Here is a 14,259-nt window from a genome sequence, read left to right as displayed (position 1 = left end):
GCTATAATAAGTTCTAAAGAAGTATTAATTCAAAAACAGACATATCAATGGAGAACAGGAGTCCTAAAAATAGGCCCATTTGAAAGGATATTTAATATGAGTGAAATTTCCAATAATGTAGCAGTCCGCTTAGTTAATGAATAGCATTATGATAATTTATTCATATATGGCAAAACTCAACTCTATGTTTTTTTCATACAACATGTGACCATAAATTATAGATGGACCAAATATTTAAACATAAAAAGAAACTGTGAAAATAATTGTGTATTTAAAGTATCGTAATATTTTTGAAATAAGGAGAAAAACTTTAAAATATCAAAATTCTTAAAAGAAAAGATACTATGGATATGTAAAAACACTTCTGCATGTGAAACCACAATAAAATATAAAGATACTTTTGCAAATAGAAAGAAAACGTTACAATTCTAATAAAAACCTCTTTCTGTCCTTGTATACAAGGTCTTACAAAATACAAGTTAGCAACCAAAACCACATCACAGCAACAAGAAAACAGTGAAAAATGATTTGCACAAGATTTTTTAAATAACCATTTATAGATGAGAAGACATTTAGCCATAGCAGCTGAAGTAACTGAATGCTGTTCAAGGGAGAATTGTCAAAATCTCCGAGTAGGATTGTGCCACCGTGGTGACTCTAATTCTGCCTAGTTTTGAATCGTGCTGCGGAAGCCATTTTTGCCTGCGTACACAATTAAGAAAGTTATATCTGCGCAATGAATGGACACTTGTACAATTCATACAAATACTCTAGGTCACCTGTGCTAGTTTTCGTGGTTGGTTACCTATTTCGTTTGAAATTAAGATAACACATCTAATTGCATTTAGACCAATACTGTCCTAAAGTCTCAGATGCTCGCGTGGTTTGTTTCTTTCTTTTTGACCTTGTGCACTGGTTTGGGTAATTTCAATTGTCTAGTCTCTGACTGACTCACATATCAAACTCCAAGTCCAACCTCTCACTGGGATGTATTCCTTCCAGTCTGGAATACTTGTTTGGGCAAGTGTCTCTGATGAGGGTAAATTCTGTGTATGTGTGCGTGTGTGTGTGTGTGTGCGCGCGCGCGTTAAAATTCCTGTTTTCACTTTTATACCTATAAACTATTGGGGCACCTGGGTGACTCAGTGGGTTGAGCATCTGACTCTTGATTTCGGTTCAGGACATGATCTCACAGTTCATGGGACTGAGCCCCACGTCGGGTTCTGTGCTGAGCATGAAGCCTGCCTGGGATTCTCCCTCTCTCTCTCTCTCTGTCTCAAAATAAAAAAATAAACTTTAAAAAATCTATTAAAAATTCTGTTTCCAAATGTTTTCCTTCAGCGTTCTGAAGCGTTCTCCTCTTTTAGACTAAGAGGTATGAGCGTAGATACATGTTCATTTTCATATATATGACAGATAAATTCAAAAAGACACAAAGACACAGGCATATACATTGGGTTAACGTACAGGCGCCTCTCGGAGCTCTGCCACCAGGAGGCTAGCGGCCGGCGCCACAGGAGAGGGACCCCACTCAGGACGCACGTCTTTGTTCCCAGACGCTGTTTTTCATGAAAGGAAACAGACACACGAAAAGATGCTCAACATCATTCATCACTAGGGAAATACAAACCAAAACCACATCGAGATACCATCTCACAACAGAGTGGCTACAATGATCAACTCAGGCAACAACAGATGTTGGCGAGGATGCAGAGAAATGGGAGCCCTCTCGCACTGTTGGTGGGAATGTAAACTGGTGCAGCGGCGCTGGAAAACAGTGTGGACGTTCCTTGAAAATTAAAAATAGAACTTGCCTATGATCCAGCAACAGCACTGCTACAAATTTATACAAAGGATACGGAAGTGCTGATTCATAAGGGCACATGCACCCCAATGTTCATAGCAGCACTTTCAACAATAGCCAAAATATGGAAAGAGCCCAAACGTCCGTCCAGTGACAAATGGATCAAGAAGATGTGGTTTATCTATACAGTGGAATACTACATGGCAATGAGAAAGAATGAAATCCTGCCATTTGCATCAACGTGGATGGAACTGGAAGGTATCATGTTAAGTGAAATAAGCCAGTCAGAGAAAGATAGATACCATATGTTTTCACTCATATGTGGAATTTGAGAAACTTAACAGAAGACCATGAGGGAAGGAAAGGGGAAAAGTAGTTTCAAACAGAGAGGGAAACAAACCATGGGAGACTCTTAAATACAGAGAACAGACTGAGGGTTGATGGGGGGCAGGGAAGAGGGGAAATGGGTGATGGGCATGGAGGAGGGCACCTGTTGGAATGAGCACTGGGTTGTATGTAAGCGATGAATCACGGGAATCTACTCCCAAAGCCAGGAGCACACCGTATACACTGTATGTTAGCCAACTTGACAATAAATTATATTTTAAAAGTAAATAAATGAAGGAACCAACCCCATGGGTAGAAATCATGGATTCTATGACCAGGGCAAGGAAAATGCATGCTGAGCCTGGAGACCGGAGCAGCAGAATGTGAAAATGTGCTCAAGTAGCAGGGGTGCAGGGGTGTCACAGGGCGTGTGCGCCCCTCCTCAAAGAGATCTGGTGGCCGGAGCTATGGCAAGCAAATAGTAACAGTTTCACACTAAACGTCCTTCCGTGCACACTGCTATAAGTAAGTCTTCAGGTATCTACATAATATATTTGTAAATAGGAGAGGAGAAATCGTCTTTCCTAAAGAGTGTCAGATACAATAGTATACTTAGATTCCTCCTCCTCCATCAGATAGTTTACTTTCCCTCCCCTTCCAAGAACAGAGTATGGAAAGACAAAAGTCCTAATATTTTAGTGGAGAAATCCAGCAGACTCTGCTTGAACCAAGTGATCCATGTAAAATCACTGGTAATAATTCATAGTGATGTTATATACTCTGATATGTGGTGTATAAGTTGTCCTATCTATCTATCTATCTATCTATCTATCTATCTATCTATCTATCTATCTATCTATCTATCATCTCTGTATATATTCCAGTACATGTTATATGAGATCCCAAACAAATGCATGTTCTTTTTCTCCTTTGAATCTATGGTCCCAAACTGCATCTTACAGCAGCATTGCATGAAAATCAAACTCAAGATAAAAACAACTCTTTAAAGTCTGATCAATTAAGAATTTATAAGCTTGAGAGGTGCCTGGATGGGTCCGTTAGCTACATGCCTAACTTCAGCTCAGGTCATGATCTCACAGCTTGTGAGTCCAGCTTGTGAGTTCAAGCCCTGCATCGAGCTCCCTGCTGTCAGCGGAGAGCCCACTTTGGAACCTGCCTGCCTCCCTTTCTGCCCCTCCCCTGCTTATGCTTTCTCTCTGTCTCAAAAATAAATACAAACATCAAACTTTTTTTAAAGAATTTGAAAGCTTTTACCTCATCCTCCGAAGACTGTTAGAAGTCAAAGTATCCCACTTCATTCACACAAACGTATGGTAGACAACATATTTAACATACTTGGAAAGTGAACGGGATGGAAAACGAAGTCTGTGCAAGCAGGTATGTGCTTGCGGTTGACAAGGCCATAAAGGAAACAAGACTTATTTAAGCCAAGATTTACCAACAGAAAAATGCCATGGATTTTATCAGAGTCCCAGAATAACTAATTAAAATGGATTCGATTGCAATTATTCCTCCATACAGGAAGAAAGAGGGGGCTATTGTGGCCAGCATTTCAAAAAATATCATCAAACTTTCCGAACATTAGCAGGCTAGTGTTGAACGTGATATTTATCCAGCGGGCATTGAAGAGAAGATTAAATTGCCATTTTACGTAAGAAATTGGATAAAGAACAGGAATCAAGTAAATCCAAAGTGTAATTTTCTTATGAACATGAATTGATGGGACGGGCTCAGGTCAAAGATAATGTGTGTCATTATACAGCTGAGGCAGGAATCTGACATTTCTTGGCCCTGGTATAAGATTTAAAGTGACACGCTTCTATTTTCCACTGGGACAGCTGTTACAATTCTCCCCTGCGAGCTGGCCCCAGCTGGCACATTTTAAATGGAAATACATGTGGATAATAACCGTAGACTCCGGAGCAGTGCTGGCTAGCCGGGAATCAAATTAGGGGTAAGCAAAAAGCTTTGTTTTTGTTTCTTTTGCTTTTAAACCTTTCCAGGGAGAGTTGATTGTATATTATTAGCATGGATATTTACGGATTAGGGAGCCCAGGAGCTAAAATAGCACATTTCACTTCAAGAGGTTTACCGGTTGTGTGTGTGTGTGCATGTGTGTGTGTGTGTGTGTGTGTGCACGCGCGTGCACATGCATGTGTGTGTGCAGCATGAGCACATCTATGTACACTCATATGTCCTCCTTTGTGTGCAGTACGAAGAAGGACAGAGTACTCACTACTTTGTTCAGACTTCATCAGTCTGGAGCAAACCATCCCTAAGACCAAAAGCAATGCCGTTTTTTAAATGTTTATTTATTAATTGAGAGAGAGAGAGAGAGAGAGAGAGAGCACGCAGGAGCAGGGGAGGGGCAGAGCCCGACACGGGGCTCAATCTCAGGAACCTTGAGATCATGACCTGAGCTGAAATCAGACGTTTAGCCGACTGAGCCACTCAGGCGTCCCAAGCGATGCCTTTTAAATCTGCTTTGAGCAGCTACTCCTCGTCAGGAAGAAATATAGCATTTTCAGGGAGAGCTAACTTCCCAAAGCTAAAGTAGCAGACCCAAGATGCTAGGGGGTCTTATCAACAATTGTGGATCTGGACATGGTTGGTTTCTTTGCGAATTGCTGGGGAACACCACCTGTCCCGTCGCATCCCTGACCCTGGAGCCCCTTGCTGTCTCTGGCTCCCATGTGACAAGTCTTACTTCCCAGTGTAACGGGAGACCGGCAGCCCCAGACACCAGGGAAATCGGTGGTGAATGTGGCTCTGGGAGAGGAACCAGTGAGACCCCACGCTCACTGTGCCCGTGCCGTGTCGCAGGCCCTGGAGTGCGCCAATGCGCTGTTCCCATTTTGCTGATGAGGAAACGGGTAGAGAGAGCTTAGTTTGCCAGGAGCGCATAGCAAGTCTGTCATTTGAGCCCAGAACTGTCCCTGCCCAAAGATTATGGTTTCCTACCGCACCACTTAGGTTCTGTATAGTCTAATCAACACAGATTTTCCAGTTTTCCCTGAGTATTAGAAGCGAATAGCGCTTGAATATTTTAGGAAGTGCTTTTTGTTGTTTTGCAGTAAACATAATTTTCCAATTGACAGAAATAACCAGCACTCGGGATTGTTCCCCCTGGGGTAGGGCTTGCATCAGTGACTATTACACTTGGTTGGGAAGTGCATTCACAGCACAATTATGCTAAAAGCCGAGTCATCTCCCTTGTCATAAATGAGCAAGTGGAGCTCCAAGCACTGTGTCTTCCACTGCCATCTGACAGATTTGAATGGCCGCATGTGGTCTGCCGAGCAAGGGACGGTTTTCAGGCAGGCACTGCTGGGCCGCTCTATGGGATATCAAAACTTTCATTTATGTGCAGAAGCCTCCAAAGTTTTCTGACTTTGAACCTCTGACTGCCAAGGCCTTTTTGCAAATTGTGAATATCACTCTTGACTGCTGATAAATATGTCTAAGCTGTAAACCTCTCTCTTTTGTCTTTGAAAATACGGTGTAGAAGACAGCCATTATCCAATGTTAGAAGAGTCATATCTTAGAATCCTAGACCTGGGAAAAAAAAGTTAGAGGTCATTGAGTGCACCACTATTCCCAGGACACAAATGCCCGGGATGGCACTTTCTTCCAGACTCTTGGTCATTTTCCAAAGGCTTCTCTTCGTTAAGTTTTCCTTTTCGGGAGATCTTGTCTACATTGTTTTCTTGGTGAAACCCATCCTGCCCTTTGTCTGCCACACACAACCACAGCAGACGACAAACACCTTCTGGAAACAGCATTATTCTTACCCTCAACTTTATGTCGCTTCAGATGAAATATTCTGAGTTTTTTCAATCTCTCTACATGGAATTTTGTTCCAGGCTCTTCACAATTCTCGTTTCTGGATCCATTTGTAAGGTTTTTTGTTTTGTTTTTTTTTTCTTATTTCAGAGCATCCACATTAAAACACAAGTCCGAATATGGTCCAAATGCCCCGAGGCTTCACCAGCCCTGGCCTAGAAATAACCTGAATATGAGCATAAAAGAGTGATTGTAGCAAATTAAGAGGAACACCTTTTCATCTGTCACATTTCCTGGGACTTCCCATTGGCTTGTGTTCATTTAGACTTCTTGGTATTGTTCAGACAAATTCTTATGTAGAACATAATCTTCTTTAAAAATAGTTTTGAAATTAACCACAGCAATTCTAAATGTGCAGTTTGGAATTTCACCTTTAAAAAACAAATCACTGTCTCAACTAATGAAAATAACTTAAAAATTATGCTTCCTTTTCCAGTACGCATCATTTCCTTTTAGGCTGGGAAAGAATGATGACACAACCTGATGGCAACCAAACATCTTTTTTGAATGCTTTGGTTATTTTACCCCCTAAAAAATCCCTTTTTTTTTTTTTTTTTAGCGTTCAGCCACCTTTATATCCTCTAAATCTGCATAGCTATGATACTAGGACCCCGAGATTAGAGAATTAAGACACATGTAAACATGGCAATTTCCCAATTTCAGCCCTATGAGCTACTTTGTGTCACAAACATTTCTATCTTTGTCCCTATTAAGCTGGGTCCCCTGCCTCCCCATACTCTGAGAGTGAGGTTTCTGACAGGCACCTGTGCAGCTCATTTCTTGTTCCAGGAGTGTATCCTCATCTGGTTTTGGTTACAGGCTGTCCGGTGCCCGCTTCTGACCCACCCTCAGAAGGCCTGTGGTGGCCCCACATCCCCTCACAATGTCTACGTCACTCTCCTCACTTCACCTCCTCACGTGACCGCTCTGTCATCTCACATCAGCACAAGAAGACAATGTGTGAGTACATGAAGGTATTTTGAGAGAGAGAGACCACATTCACATCACTGTCATTACAGTTTATTGTTTACTTTGCTCTATTTTATTGTTAGTTATTGTTTCTCTTCTAGTGTATAAATTAAACTTTGCCATAGGCGTGTGTGCGTAGAAAACAGCATGGTAGATACAGGGTTCGGGACTATCTGTGATTTCACACAGCTGCTAGAGGTCTGGGGACACGATGCCCACAGCTGAGGGGGACACTGGACTAGTTTTTAAAGTCACTCCTTGAGTCTTCTTTTTAATTGTTTTTTTTTTATGTTTTTATTTATTTCTAAGAGAGAGAGAGAGAGACAGCGTGAACAGGGGAGGGTCAGAGAGAGAGGGAATCACAGACTGAAACAGGCTCCAGGCTCTGAGCCGGCAGTCAGCACAGAGCCCGACGCGGGGCTCGAACCCACGAACCACAAGATCATGACCTAAGCGAAAGTCGAACGCTTAACCGACTAAGCCACCCAGGCGCCCCTTTTGTTTTTTTTTTTTTAAGTGTTTTTTTTTTTTAAGTCACTCCTTGAGTCTTGATGACACAGTCACCTCCTCACTCTTAATACTCATGTCCCTAGGACAGCGCATGTCTCCTTCTGCCCTGGCACCTGCCAATGGTGATAACATAAGTTAAGAGCCTTTCTTTGGGGTTTTAACTGATTTCTCTGTTAGGGAGAGATGGCAGTGAATGGGGTCATGGGAAAGTCGGCCTCATCGGGCCATGGGGTGGTGGCCAGAAAACCACAGAATCGTCACAAGTGAGGGCTGCCGGCCAGAATGTGACGCAGCTGAAGTTCATTTCTGCCGCCCCGTTTCTCCACTCCTGTCATCATTTTCAAAAGATGTTTTTATTGTTTCAGAGAACAAATGCCCAGATTTCCACACTGCAGGGCCCCTTGTGGACCCATCCTATCACTGGAAAGTTCTTACCCAGACGCCGACGACATGGCGGCCCGCTCCCTGAGGAAAGGGTGGTCAGCTCTGGCAGGCAGCACATTCAATTTAGCAGTTGCCTTCCACACTTTGATGAATGTTAGTCATTGAAGCTGAGCAAGAAGGAACGTATTTTAGACAGCAACACTTTGCAAGTAGCATGTTTTAAAATTATTTTGACAGTTGCTAACTTTTTACACATTATTGTCTTCCACGTAACAGGTAATTTGAGGAAGGTAGAGGAAAGTGGAAAATGAAAGCATTAAATTTGTTAAGACCTATCATGCAAACCGTAAGTGGAGCCTGTTGCCAGTCTTCGCACAGGATTGACAAGAGCCCGGGGACAAAGTGACTGGGCTGTGCGGGTTGCATATTTAAGTGTTGTGCTCCAGCAAAAACCACAGTAGAGCCCTGGGACACACTTGTTTTGCCTTTGATATTTTATTTGTACTTGGGGAAACAAACACTGATTTAGGAAAACTGTACTGTAAGTGCTGGGAGCCACGCTGGCCTCGCTGGACGACAGTCACAGCAAGGAAATGGCAGTGTTTGCACAGCTCCTGCCATGAGAAACGAAAACTGGTACCTCCTTCTGCTACTACTGGCTCGTGTTGGAAATGAGCCTGATGGTATGGACCAGGCCTCACAATATTCCAGAGCAGACCCATATTCCCCACACAGATTCCTCATAAGGAAAAGCCCTATCCCTGCCTCTTCAGAAGAGATTTTAGATGAAAGCACTGTGGATGGTGTCAAAAGGCTCTTCCTATGGGCCTTGCAGATCCAAGACTTAGATAATAAAGGGGGTTAAGAACGCAGGAGTTACAATTGAGCCTGGTCCCTGAGACAAAGAGCCTAACTTAGAGTTAAGGAACAGATAAGGGCAGAGCTTAAGTTAATACTTAGACCTTTCCTAACTGAATGTATGGCAGTCCCTTCCCCAAGGCCTACTTTCCGCAAACACCCCCCCTTACACTGGCGGCTGGGATGAGGATGGATACGAGCAGCTAAGACATAAACCCAAATACAAAGGCCAACACGTTTAGGGCCTCCGTGGTGTTTACACATTCAGCATCAAGTCAAAGAAGTTTCCACAAACAACTTGTGAACCAGCTCAAAAACATTCGTCCTCTGTGAGCCTGACAGAATGAGCCTAGCCTGTCTATATACAACTTCACCTGTGTCCTAATCCTAGCGTTATTAACTTAGAACAAATATGTATGTCATCCTGTTTTTCACTAAGAACATCCTGCTATTTCCTTAGTTGTAAGATTTACTCGACCTCACAATGATTGGGCTAATTCTGCAAGAATACTTCCGCAAAACCTGTTTTCATACACTTTCCAAAGCATCTTATCATAAAGAGTTATCCATTGTAAACATTCCTTTTTCTGATGCCATGTTATCGTTTGACCTATAAATAAAGACACCAAAACTGACAGTGCAGAAATGCCTGCCTGGTGATCGGAAAGAATCTCGGGGCTCTCTCACTGTCTCTCACCGACACCGTCCATCCTTCAGGGACCCATGGACTGGCTAGAGTGGGCCTCTGACATGTAAGCAATATTGCATAGCTCAAGGCCTTAAGAGATTATATTTTTTTTAAACCAAGAAGCTCTATCCAGACCCATGGTAGCTGTTCCATTATCTCATTATCAAAGTGCAATGCGTTAAATTCTGTTACACCAAAATAGGTGTCCACGTCCCGACCCACAACAGCTACAAATGTGGTCTTATTTGGAACTGCGGTCTTTGTAGATGTAACTGAGTGAACACAAGGTCCTACTGATATTGGGTGGGCCCTAATCCAACATAACTGGCAAATAAAGGTGAGCTTTGGAGACAGACACAGGTGGAGGCAGACCAGGTGATGAGAGAGACAGGGACTGAAGTAAGATGGCTTCAAACTGACGTAAGCCAAGGTAGCTGACACCACCACCAGAAACAGGAGAGGGGTCTGGGACAGTTCCCCATCTCAGAGCATTCAGAAGGAAAGAACCTTGCCAACACCTTGATCTCAGACTTTTAGCCTCCAGACCTGAGAGAGAACAATTTTCTGTTGTCTTAACCGCCCTGTTTGTGGTACTTTGTTATGAGGAGAAACTAATCACGTGGTAGACCTTGAGCTACTGGAATGAAGACCTAGGTCTTCCTATTATAGCACAGGGTTCAGATGTTCTTTGGTTACAATCACACGACCCCCAAGTCAAAACTCTGTACAAGGCCAGACATCTTTCCATACAAAATGGAAATAAAAAATGAAGGTATGTTATACTATGTGTCACATTTAATTATCTAAAATTAAAGCCATGTTGTACATCAAACTCCGCTGACAACTTCAGACTTCTACCATAAGTTACATGTGGTGCTATCACAATACTCCACAAGGAATCTACATATCACTGAATATTGTATACCTGCCAGTCCTAGTCCAGAACATTACTTCCCATGTTACTAGTACTATTCTTGTTGGTAAGCTGAAACAGAGACATTCACTACTGGAACTAATTTGGGAGAGGGGTCTCATTTTTTAATGTTTCTCATTTAAAAAACAAAACTAAGCTTCCCCTCCATTATCCTCATTGCTTCCTCCCACTTCCTTGGCCGTCCAACTCCAAGCTGTTGTGAAGAAAGGTAACTATGTCTTTCCTGCATGCCTAGGAGTAAGGAAGTGGAGTGTACGGAGGCTGAGGGAATAGCAGTCACGGAGACTGAAGGAAAAATAGGTCACTCATGCAGGTGGGACTTTGGACGTTGAGAAAATAATAAACAAATTGAACTAAGGAGGAAATATATTAAGGATAAGGAGCACCATTTTTCTCAAGGTCAAAGGAGGAAATCCTAACCAAGAAAAGAAGAAAGGCTATAAAAAGCCCTGAAGTGTTAGGCTGGAATTGCAGATACATGTATGAATTCATGTTTTAAAATTGCGTAACACAAATAGGAAAAGCATAGAGATGGACTGGTGTGTACACGTGTGCCTGCATGCACGTGTGCGTATCCCCTAACTCCACTCGCATAATCAATACACACACCTGACATCTAGATGTTGGTTTCTCCTAGCCATCTTCCAATGAGAGGTACCAGGACTCCTTGCATAAGAAGCAGATTCCAGGGCAAGGGAGGGAACATGCAAGATGGACTTACGATTACCTGTGCCAGGAAGGAAGGAGCACCATCAAAGAATGGCGAGAATGTGCCAAAAGGACACAAGAGCCGACCTGCAGGGGCTGAGCATGATCAGATTCAGGACAACTTAAGTATTTATAGAAATGATAATGCATTACAAGTTGTTGAATAAAACAGAAATACAATGCGTAAACACATGAATACACAAAGTAAATAAATAATACCTGAGAAAGGGAAGCTCTTCCTTAAGATGAAATGCCAACTAATAAACGCAGAAGGAATGATGGAAATAGGAAATGACCGTGTGGTAACCCACACGGCCGGGGACGCCAATGGGCACCAGAGCCGTCAGGTGCGATTTCTACCAGGAAAAGGGTATGAGCTCAAAGTCCCTCAGAACATGTGTATTAAACTCAAGGGCGAGAGTGCCCACTTTATACTTAGGAAGCACAGTAGACCCAGGCTAACATGTGCCTCTCTCTTCATGCGGCACACTGGGAAGGGGACTCAATCCCTACTATTAACGTGTATGCTGAAGGGCATGGGAAATCCCCAGATGGACCCTGACCAGGGTCACCTTAAATTTATCAAGGTCCATACAGGGGAGAAAATAAAAAGCTCTTTGAGGTCAAAGGAGGTTGAACCACAGAACAACAATGCAGCATGGGTTTCTGGATCCTGAGCCTGGGAAAAGCAAAGGGACATTCTGGGAATTTAGTGGAAGTGTAAATTGGTGTGAAGTGTTGTATCAGTGTTGATTTCCTGAGGTGGAGCCTTGTATGTTGATAATATATGATTGTTTGTCTGTTAGTTTGTAAGATGCAGAGTAGAATTTTGCAAAGGTTGCTAGAACCAGTGTCAAAAAGTGAATCCACAGTATACTTTCTTTATCTTCATCTCTGCAGCTGCACAAGAGTGTGTAAGAGACATGATAGTGGTGAGTGAGTGTGTGTGTGTGTGTGTGTGTGTGTAGATAGAGATGAAGATAGGATATGGGAGGCAGGGAAGTCTTAGAACAAACACAGTAAAGTGCAACCACAGAGGAATTGGGGAGCATGAATCATAAGGATGTGGAAGTCCTTGGTATTAATTTTAAATTTATCTGTAAGCTAAAATTTGTTTCAAGAGAAAACGTGAGCCTGAAGAGTAAAATTAATTTCTTCAAAATGAAATGGAAGGTAAGGGGAAATTCTAAACCTAAGAAGTGTTTCAACTGACTAGAAATTTCCACTGATCCAGAATCATATTCTTTCTTATGAAGCATATTGCTTTTATGTCCTCAGGAAAGAGGAAATAAGGTGACCAAAGCAAGTGAAAAAAAAAACATTAAATAAGAATCAGTTTTGTCACACAGACCCCCTTATGAGCTGTCATCACATTATGTTCTGTGTAGATTCATATCTGCTAAGGAGATAATATTCCTCAGTAAGCCCATATTAAAACTGAATTTCTGAGAATTAGGTTATTGCCAAGGTAAAGCTAACAGATTTTTACAGAATGGACTAGTATTATACAGGGTAAAAAAGTGCTGATGACTACATGGCATCTTGAGGAAATTATATTCTAAAATGAATGCAACAATTTCACATTTTCAAGATGTCGTTAAGGGATGAAATGAATGTTCTCTACTTATTTGTTCAAGAACTCATTTGAATCCCTCATATCCTGTGGAGAAGAGCGAACTTCAACCTACAGATCCATCCAGCTGACACACAGCAAGATTACGATATGGTTCCAGCCACCATGGAGCAGTCCCTTCCCTTCCAGATCCTCCCTGTCACAACACAGCTGCCACCCAGCTCACAACCGCACACAACACAACACACAAGTGCAGGAAGACGCTACAAGCTGGAAAGAAGGCACACTGCCCAGAGACCTCAGGACGGGACGAATAACATGACGGTGAGCTCCTCGTGGGCCCAGCTTTCTTTCCTGCCTCTCATGTTTCCCAGATGGGCTGTTGTAGAGTCATCCATCCCCAAGCCGCCCACAGATGCACACAGACAAACAGACTCTGAGGAAAGCTTATCCCCTCCACCCAAGGACTGGGAACGGTTTGGTAACAACAGAAACCTATTAGACATCCCTGCCCTCCTCTAGCCAAGAACCGACAGAAAAACTGAACGGTAACTCCCACCCCCCCCCACCCCCCCCAGGTTGCAGCAGGCCTAGCAGGGAGCTATCTTGCACCTCATCATCCACCAAATGGGGGCAGCAGTTCAATGCCCCCACTGAGACTGTATCAGTGGGTCTAAGAATCTGGTTCTGATCTCCCTTCCTGACCCTGTGGACCCAGTCAGTGCTCTAGCTTTCCTGCTGGACAAGTGTGAGAGAGAAGCTGGTCTCACTGGTGATGTGTCAGCGTTTCCTTGTGTCAGTGGAGTAGAATGAGGTGTGGGGGGGCGGCCATAGGGAGCCATCATTCCCTTCTTCTCTCACCAGGGTCAGGGGCCCACTGGGGACCCGGGGACTGAAGCTTGCACTTCCACCTTGCACCCACAAAGCATTGTGAGTCAGCCTCTGCTTTCTCTCTTGCTCATGACAGAGCGACCCCCTCCCGGATTTGTGCCTATGTGACCACTCAGATGTAACCAGATGATACAAGTCATCCCCCCACTTCTGTAAGATGGCATCAGAGGGCCAAAGAGGACCTGAAGTTGTATCCAATCTTCTGCAACAAGGCCTTACAACCCAACACCCGCTTCTGCTATGGCAATGCTGGCAGCGTCCAGAGAACAGGTGCACAGAGGCACCCATTCTCTCGCTGTGCTTCCATAGCGGGGCCGCCTGCAGAGAAAACCAAGCAGAAGAACAAAAGACAGGGTCTATGGCAAGGAGAGGAGATTAAATCATTTCCTAATGGCCAAAACGTCCAAGATAAAATAAAACATCACTTGTCATACCAAAGGCCAGTATCAAAACTTGGAAGAGAAAAAGACAATGAAGAGATATCAATGGCAAGATGGGTCAGATGTTGAAATTCTCTGAAGAGGATTTTAAAGGAGAGTCATCAAAATGCTTTCAGAGCAAATAGAGTTCTAACAAAATAAGTGAAAAAAAAATAGAAAATCTCAGCAAAGACATCATTTTAAAAAAGAAAGAGAGAGAGAATCAAATGGAAATCCTACAGGTGAGAGGCACAGTAGAATGTGATCTTGGTGAATGGGGTGAATAGCAAAGTGGAGGTGACAGGAGATAGAATCAGTAAATTTGAGGAC

Source organism: Crocuta crocuta, unplaced genomic scaffold (genome assembly GCF_008692635.1).
Source record: "Crocuta crocuta isolate KB4526 unplaced genomic scaffold, BGI_CrCroc_1.0 scaffold32, whole genome shotgun sequence".
Classification (NCBI taxonomy): domain Eukaryota; kingdom Metazoa; phylum Chordata; class Mammalia; order Carnivora; family Hyaenidae; genus Crocuta; species Crocuta crocuta.
The sequence above is the reverse complement of the archived record's forward strand: the minus strand, read 5'-3'. Positions refer to the sequence as shown.